Below are 8,997 nucleotides of genomic sequence, written 5' to 3' on the forward strand. Positions count from 1 at the left end.
CGGGGTGGGGGTCCCGCCCCGGTCTCCCTCCTCCTGGGCCTGCCCCCCCCCCGGCAAGGACCCCCACCTCTGGCCTCCCTCCGCCTGGCCCCCCAGCCTGTCCTCCCCTAACCTGCCCCCCCCCCGGCCTCACTCCTCCTGGCCTGGCCACCCAGCCTGTCCTCCCCTAACCTGGCCCCCCCCGGCCTCGCTCCTCCTGGCCTGGCCACCCAGCCTGCCCCCCCCCGGCCAGGACCCCCACCCCAGGCCTCCCTCTTCCTGGCCTGGCCTGGCCCGGCCCCCCAGCCTGTCCTCCCCTAACCTGCCCCCCCGGCCTCCCTCCTCCCGGCCAGGCCCCCCAGCCTGCCGCCCCCACATCTGGCCTCCCTCCTCCCGGCCCCCAGCCTGCCTCCCCGGGGTGGGGGTCCCGCCCTGGTCTCCCTCCTCCTGGGCCTGCCCCCCCCTGGCAAGGACCCCCACCTCTGGGCTCCCTCCACCTGGCCCCCCAGCCTGTCCTCCCCTAACCTAGCCCCCCACCCCGGTCTCCCTCCTCCTGGGCCTGCCCCCCCCCGGCAAGGACCCCCACCTCTGGCCTCCCTCCGCCTGGCCCCCCAGCCTGTCCTCCCCTAACCTGCCCCCCCCCCGGCCTCGCTCCTCCTGGCCTGGCCACCCAGCCTGCCCCCCCCCTCTGGCCAGGACCCCCACCCCAGGCCTCCCTCTTCCTGGCCTGGCCTGGCCCCCCAGCCTGTCCTCCCCTAACCTGCCCCCCCCGGCCTCCCTCCTCCCAGCCGGGCCCCCCAGCCTGCCGCCCCCACCTCTGGCCTCCCTCCTCCCGGCCCCCAGCCTGCCCCCCCGGGGCGGGACCCCCACCCCTGGTCTCCCTCCTCCTGGGCCTGCCCCCCCCCCCGGCAAGGATCCCCACCTCTGGCCTCCCTCCCCCTGGCCCCCCAGCCTGTCCTCCCCTAACCTGGCCCCCCACCCCATCTCCCTCCTCCTGGGCCTGCCCCCCCCCTGGCAAGGACCCCCACCTCTGGCCTCCCTCCGCCTGGCCCCCCAGCCTGTCCTCCCCTAACCTGGCCCCCCCCCTGGTCTCGCTCCTCCTGGCCTGGCCACCCAGCCTGCCCCCCCCCCCCGGCCAGGACCCCCACCACAGGCCTCCCTCTTCCTGGCCTGGCCCCCCCGGCAAGGACCCCCACCTCTGGCCTCCCTCTGCCTGGCCCCCCAGCCTGGCCTCCCCTAACCTGGCCCCCCCCCCGGCCTCGCTCCTCCTGGCCTGGCCACCCAGCCTGCCCCACCCTCTGGCCAGGACCCCCACCCCAGGCCTCCCTCTTCCTGACCTGGCCCCCCAGCCTGTCCTCCCCTAACCTGCCACCCCCTGCCTCGCTCCTCCTGGCCTGGCCACCCAGCCTGCCCCACCCTCTGGCCAGGACCCCCACCCCAGGCCTCCCTCTTCCTGACCTGGCCCCCCAGCCTGTCCTCCCCTAACCTGCCCCCCCCCGCCTCGCTCCTCCTGGCCTGGCCACCCAGCCTGCCTCCCCCCTGGCCAGGACCCCCACCCCAGGCCTCCCTCTTCCTGGCCTGGCCCCCCAGCCTGGCCTTCCCACTCAAGAGTCGCCAATTTTAGTTGGATGTATTCCTGGAGATTTCCTCACAAAACATAATCTTTAATTCCTGGAGACTCCAGGACAATCCTGGAGGGTTGACAACCCTACCCAACCCCGGGGCCAGGCCTGTCTCACCCATAAGCCCTAGCCCCAGGCCCCATCCTCTCTCCCCTGGCCTGGGCCCCCATTCCCAGGCCCCTATCCTTGAGCCTGTGACCTGTGTCCCCAGCAGGGTAGAGTAGGGGCTCCCTTCCCACAGGGCCACAAGGAGACTCTTGCCAGGACGGAAGAAACAGAGCCCCCTTCTCCCATCCAACAGCTTCTAACTATCAGCCTCCTGCTAACCCCAGACTGACAGAGCCCCCAAGCAGCACCAAGAGGAGCTTGGCAGAACTCCTAGCAGGGGACATGGTTTCACCCCGGCCTCCAGCGGTAGAGCCCCTTACTTCCTCTATCTTTTGTGCTTACCCCTGGGCTAGCTGGCTTATCCCCTTGACTAATAGGTATCTAATGAGCTTTGCAAGCCCTGTGTGGAAGTAGAGACCTGTGCACTATGCTGGTGCACCAGCCAGCATGAGCTGCATTCCCAGTCACTCCCCCACCCTGATAGTGCAACACGTACATGGGTCTGTGCCACACCCCATTTAACAGGCCTCCATGGGTACTAGATAGACTTGACTGTGGCTGGGCAATTAGGGCTTGCGTGCTTTGATTATTGGGCTGGCTTGTGAGGCAGGTCTCTTGTATTAGTTTAGATGAATATATGGGCTGAAGGTGTTAACATAATCTGCTCACTGTCCAACAGTGATGAACCAGGTCCAGGTTTTCATATACAGAGACCTCGGGCTGCTTAGTGCCATGGCAAGTACCCAGTAAAAATCCTTTTAACAAAGGAGAACACAATAGTTAAAGCATTTAAAATATAAAATATGAAACAAGACTTTCATTTTACCAACAACCTTTGTTCCCTTTCCCTGTAGCTGAAGAGAGTGTTTAGAAGGAAAAACCCCTTTGTCTGACAGTCTCTTAGATGGAATCAAAGATGCTGTTAAAATCTGTTCCCACTTCATCCCAGGTGGTGTTTGGGATTAAGCTGGAGCCAGTGGAGGTGGCAATGTCATTTGAACATAAGAATGGCCACACTGGGTCAGGCCAAGGGTCCATCTAGCCCAGTATCCTGTCTTTGGACAGTGGCCAGTGCCAGGTGCTTCAGAGGGAATGAACAGAACAGAGAATCATCAAGTGATCCATCCTCTGTCACCCATTCCCAGTTTCTGGCAAACAGAAGCTAGGGACACCCTCCCTGTAAATCTTGGTTAATACCCATTGATGGACCTATGCTCCATGAATTTATCTAATTCTTTTTTGAACCCTGCTATAGTCTTGGCCTTCACAACATCCTCTGGCAACAGGTTCCAAAGGTTGATGGTGTGCTGTGTGAAGAAATACTTCTTTTGTTCGTTTTAAACCTATTAATTTCATTTGGTGACCCCTAGTTCTTGTGTTCTGTGAAGGAATAAACAATACTTCCTTATTTACTTTCTCCACACCAGCCATGATTTTATAGACCTCTATCATACCCCCCCCCAGTCGCTTATTTTCCACAGTCCCAGTCTTATTAATCTCTCCTCATACGGAAGCTGTTCCATACCCCTAATTTTTGTTGCTCTTTTCTGTACCTTTTCCAATTCCAGTATATCTTTTTTGAGATAGGGGGACCAGATCTGCACACAGTATTCAAGATGTGGGCATATCATAGATTTATATAGAGGCAATATGATATTGTCTGTCTTATTATCTATTCCTTTCCTAATGATTCTCAACATTGTTAGTTTTTTTGACTGCTGCTGCACATTGAGTGGATGTTTTCAGAGCACTATCCACAGTGACTCCATCTTTCTTGATTGGTAGCAGTTAATTTAGACCCATTATTTTATAAGTATAGTTATGATTATGTTTTCCAATGTGCAGTACTTGCATTTCTCAGCATTTGGGTCCCTCTTTCTGCTCAGTCTAGTCAGGATTTCTCTCAGGATCAGGATGATGAAGGCCTGGCATCTCAGGAGACGGTGGGCATGGTAGCCATGATGTTGAAGCTTGCTCCAGTAGCCAAATTTTTCTCCCCAAAGTCTACTTCTTTAAGGATTCACAAAGGAATGATGGTTGGAATAGCCCATCTCATTATTTTGTCCACCAGTTAGGTCTAGTTTCCAATGCACCAATTTTGGTTCACTGATTTCTGTTTACCAAGCATGATCTTAGCACAGTCCATGAGTTATTTCAGGAGGTCTTTTTATTTGGACTAATTCAGTCTGTCTCACTTTCATACTTTTTCCCCCATCAACTTTTGTTGTTATAGGTTATTGTGACATCTTATGACCTTTCAAGTACTTCTTACAGTTGAGCTCACAATTAGGATAAATTTGTAAGCCCAGTTATTACGATGGGTAATAATTGTGATCACACAGCTGGCACAGGCCTAAGGCCAACACAGCCGAGGTGTTATACATATTTTCTTTGACAAAGTGAGTACAAGCTGTTATATAACTAGACATTTCACACAGCACAGCTCTGTGTCCCCCATGGCACAAAATAAACCTGGCCTTTTAGAGCACGCAAGTCAGGTCTTTTTTCTAAATGCCACAACTGTTGCTACATATTCAACTGTATTCCTGTACTACAGCTATAGCAATGGAACAGGGTGTTATTGATTAGCTAATCAACCAGATCACGAGTTGCCAGCCAAGTGGCATTTGCCAGGCAGTTGCTAACAGCAGCAAATTCCCAGATAAGAGACCCCCCAGATTAGAAATGAGAGATCTCTTTCCTTTTGTGTCTGGAGATTGACCCACATTCTGATCACTCAAGCTGAAAGAGATGGAGAACACACCCTGTGACAGAGAAAGGATATTTGATCCAGACATGCGTCACCTTGAGCAATTCAGGCAGTGAAAAAAAAAAAAAAGTGTGGAGGGCTTGCCACAGACCTGGCCCCACGTCTTCATGAGATTTCTGTGGGAACAGAGCCCGCCCCCAGGCTAGTGGAAATGTAGTGCATTACCATGCAGAGGATCCAGTGTTGGGACTTGTGCTGTAGTCTTTCATTCCTGGGTTGGCACTAGAGAGTGACACTGCAAAGGTAGCCACAGCAAGAGGGAGTCCCCCTCAGATCACTCTCCAGGGAACAGTTTGGCTGATTCACAAGTATTCATGTGGGCATTTAGGGAGGGGCGGAGGGGGAGCCATTTCCAGCTCTCCTCATCCAGAATGATGGTGGGGTTGATATAGGATTCATACTGTGAATGGGATATAATAGAGGGGGAAAGACAGAGGGTTGCCTGGGTCACCAGGAAGAGCTTGGAGGAACCATGATAGAACAAATACATCATCCCCAGAAAACTCTTACCTGAGCTGGCTGCTTGGAGTGAGCTGCTGTTTAGCCCGAGAGCAGCCAGAGGTCAGCAGAATCCAGCTGATAGATGTGTGGACGAGAAGACTTCGCAGCCCCTCTCTCCATAATCTGCATCCGGAGGGCGACACCATTGAGCGATTTAGTGTGTCTGGTTGTGTTCAGAGAGCTGCAGTGTCTGAACTGCTCTAGCTTGGGACAGCAGTTTTTCCAGTTACTGAAAAGTCTCTGATGCTAGTTTGCTGCCTGGGCAGGAGCACAGGGACTGATCACTCACAGTGGACTGGGAACAACACCAGACAAAATGGAGCCCCAGCATCTACAAGGTCATCCCTTAGCATCAGAGTGCTAGCCAGTCTGGCTCCCTTCAGGACGAGTATAGCATCAGTCCAATAGTCACTACCTGGATAACAAAAACTTGATAAGAGGGCGCTTAAATCTCGCAGACAAAGGTGTAACAAGGGCCATGTGCAGCCTGGAAGCTGTAGCTAGGCAAATTCAGACTAGAAATAAGGCGCAAATTTTCAACAGTGAGAGCAAGTAACAACTTACCAAGGGTTGTGGTGGATTCTCCATCCCTGGAACCTTTTAAATACAGATTGGATGTTTTTCTAAACAATCCACTGTAGGTCAAACCAGAATGAATTCAGGGAAATCCTATGGCTTGTGTTATCCTGGAGGCCAGAGCAGATGATCACAATAGTTCCTTCTAGTTTTATAAGCTATGACTGTGGTCCTTAAGTCTGTATTTCAGGACTAGATACTGCTGTGAATAGGTGCTTGATAGACAGACAACCAGTGTACTCCCTGGCCTCCCTGCAGCTTTGTGTAAAAGGGTACAATATGCAGAGGTGAAAGTAAGCAGGTACGGGCCGGGATGGAGGACCGGTAAGAAAAAGTGCAGTAGCTACCAGCAAGAAAATGGAGCATTCTCTCCCTCTCTGACTCCGCCTCTGGGCTCCAGCAAATTGAGGGTCCGGGAGCCCGGCTCCATGAAAGTTCAGGGCCGGGTCTCCCCCCTGGTCCCACCTGCTGCCCCCCCACCCCTCCCCTGAGTGTGCCCCGGCCCCCCCTTTGCTGCCCCCATGCACCTCCCTGGGTCCAGGAGCAGAGCATTTGTCTCTCCCCATCCCCTGCAGCTCCCTGCTGCCTGCCTGCATTAACTGCCGCCACAGGGTCCTAGTGCCCCCCTCACTCATGCCAGGGCAGGCTGCCCTTCCCTCTCGGACCCTTTCATTTTCCAGTGGGACCCTCCACCGGTGCAGCCACCCCCCTGCCCGCAGTCACTGCTCTTGCCTCACGCTGGGCAAGGGGCAGCCCAAGTGAAGCTACAGTGAGGGGCAGCAGCAGGGGAGGAGGCACATGTGATGGCAGACCCCCCCCACCGGCATGGCACCCACCACAGGAGAGGCGAGGGGGATTCCTGGACCTTAGAGGGGCCATAGGAGCACGTGCAGTGACAGTGGGGGGGGGGGAAGGGGGTCCCTACCCCAGAGCTCACTGCTGCCAGCAAGGAGAGGGCTGGGGGGAGTCCTTCTCTCTGGCTCCAGTCCCAGGGCAGCCTGCCTGCACCCCAAACTCATCCCCAGCCCTGCCACACCCCAAAGCCCATACGCCCAGCCAGAGCCCTCATCCCCCTACACCTCAACTGTGTCCTAGCCCTGAGCCTCTCCAACACCCAAACCCCTCATCTCCAGCCCCAGCCAGAGCCCTCATCCCCCTGCACCCTAACCCTCTGCCTCAGCCCTGAGTCCCCTCCCACACCCCAAACCCCTCATCCCCAGCCACATCCCAGAACCACCCCCAGCCTCACCCCACAGCCCTCACCCCTGCTCCGCCTCCCTCCAATCCCCAAACTCTCTCCCAGAACCTGCACCCCCTCTCTCCACACTCCCTCCCATCCCCAAACTTCCTCCCAGAGCCTGCAGCCTGCACCCCAGTTCCCTGCCCCAGCTCAGGGCCTGCACCCCAGACCTCCTCCTCCACCCAAACTCCCTCCCAGAGTCTTGGATGTGTGGGGGGTGGAGTTTGAGGGGGCAAAGTTTGGGCAGGGGCAGGTTCTGGGCACCACCAAAATTTCTACAAACCTGCCACCCCTGCTGGCAGGAGCTCGTGTGCCATACCAGGGTGGACCAGCTTCCTGAGGCAGCAATTTAAAGGGCTGAAGCCCAGAGCCCCGCTGCCAGAGCCCTGGGGTAGCGGCTGTGGGGCTTGGGTGGTGATTTAAAGGACTCAGGGGTCCTGCTGCCGCTACCACCCCGGGTCCTTTAAATCACTGCTGGAGCCCCACTGCCGCTACCCCAGAGCTCTGGGACAATTTAAAGGGCCAGAGCCATTTAAATAGCCCCCAGAGCCTGCCGGAGCCCTGGGGTAGCGGCGGCAGGGCTCTGGTGGCTATTGAAAGGGTTTGGGTCTCCTGCTGCCTCTATCACCCTGGGCCCTTGAAATAGCCACCGGAGCCCTGCCACCGCTACCCCAGCGCTCTGGCAGCAGGGCTCCAGAGACAATTTAAAGGGAACTGGAGGGTAGCGGCAGCTGGAGCCCCAGGCCCTGCTGCTGGAGCCCTGGGGCTCTGTCGGCAATTTAAAGGGCCTGGGACTCTGCTGTGGTAGCAGCAGCTAGAGCCCCGGGCCCTTTAAATCCCCATACTTAAATTGCTCCTGAACCCCAGGGCTCCCAACCACCTCTACAGCTGGGAGTTCGGGGGTGATTTAAAGAGCTTGGGGCTCTCAGCTGCTGCTACCACAGCCCTAGCCCTGGGCCCTTTAAATCCTGATTTAAAGGGCCTGGGGATTTAAAGGCTCCACCTCTTCCAGTGGAGGCCACGCCCCTTCTCAGGATTCCAGAATACTGCAAGTCCTTTAAGTTACTTTCACCCCGACAATAGGGGGGAGGGGTCCCTCTTTTTTCTTTATTTGTAGGCTGTTCTATGGAGCACTGAATGCTGGATATAAGCAGAGCAGTGTAACTGCAGTTGTGGTTTGTGTTGTGGAGTCAGGGTACCAAAACCCTCCTTGTTGAAGATGTGGTGCCAAAAACTTTTACGCTTTGCAGATGAAGTCCTGGTCCAAACCCTAAAGTAAAAACTCTGTCCATGGCCAATATAGGGTACAAAAGGCTCACCCACTTACTGGTTGGGGACATGGGAGAAAAGGCCTCCTGTCCTGTGCTTGGAGATGTGGCCCAAGGGCTTTCTACACTGGTTGTACCAATGAAACAGACCCTAAGGATGCCTGGCCTGCCTCCAGGAGCAGTGTGTGTGTTGCTAGCTTCTTTGTGCACAACGCTTCTAATACGCAGAGTGTTGCGTATTTAACTTTCCTTGCAGCTGCTTCTCCCTTCTCATCTCCACCCTCACCGCCACGACGGGCTTCCAAAAGAAGGCAATGAAAGAGAAGGAGATAGATATACAGCTAGCAGAGGAATCTGAATAAATTACTAAGTCTGGAGCTATAATCGTTAACAAATGTCCCTGTTTTATGCTGGGCTTCCCTGTTCTGGGGCTGGCTGGTTCAGAGCGAAAGCTAACCGCTCTGAGTCTTCCCTTTTGCCTCACTGGATCCTTCTCACCCCTATTCTTCCTTGGATCCCACCTGCTGCAGGACTCAGCAGAAAACTCTTCAGGAAAAATGCCTCTTAAATGAAATCAAACTTTCCATGCAGTTGGACAGGAGCCAGGGCGCCACTGGAAAATTGGCTGAAATGTGTGTTTTCCTTGTGAATATTTCCTTCCTTCCTGGGTTGCTGGCAGCTTGGCTGTGTTATTAAGCATCCTCCTTAGCTTATACACTGACACTCCTAGACTGGTGGGGAGGAATAGCTCGGTGGTTTGAGCATTGGCTTGCTAAACCCAGGATGGTGAGTTCAATCCTTGAGGGGGCTACTCAGGGATCTGGGCTGAAATCAGTACTTGGTCCTGCCTAGTGAAGGCGGGGGCTAGACTCCATGACCTTTCAGGGTTCCTTCCAGCTCTATGAGTAGGGCCACCTGGTGGGGCAATTTGCC

The sequence above is a fragment of the Gopherus evgoodei genome, chromosome 14 (assembly GCF_007399415.2).
Source record: "Gopherus evgoodei ecotype Sinaloan lineage chromosome 14, rGopEvg1_v1.p, whole genome shotgun sequence".
NCBI classification, from domain to species: domain Eukaryota; kingdom Metazoa; phylum Chordata; order Testudines; family Testudinidae; genus Gopherus; species Gopherus evgoodei.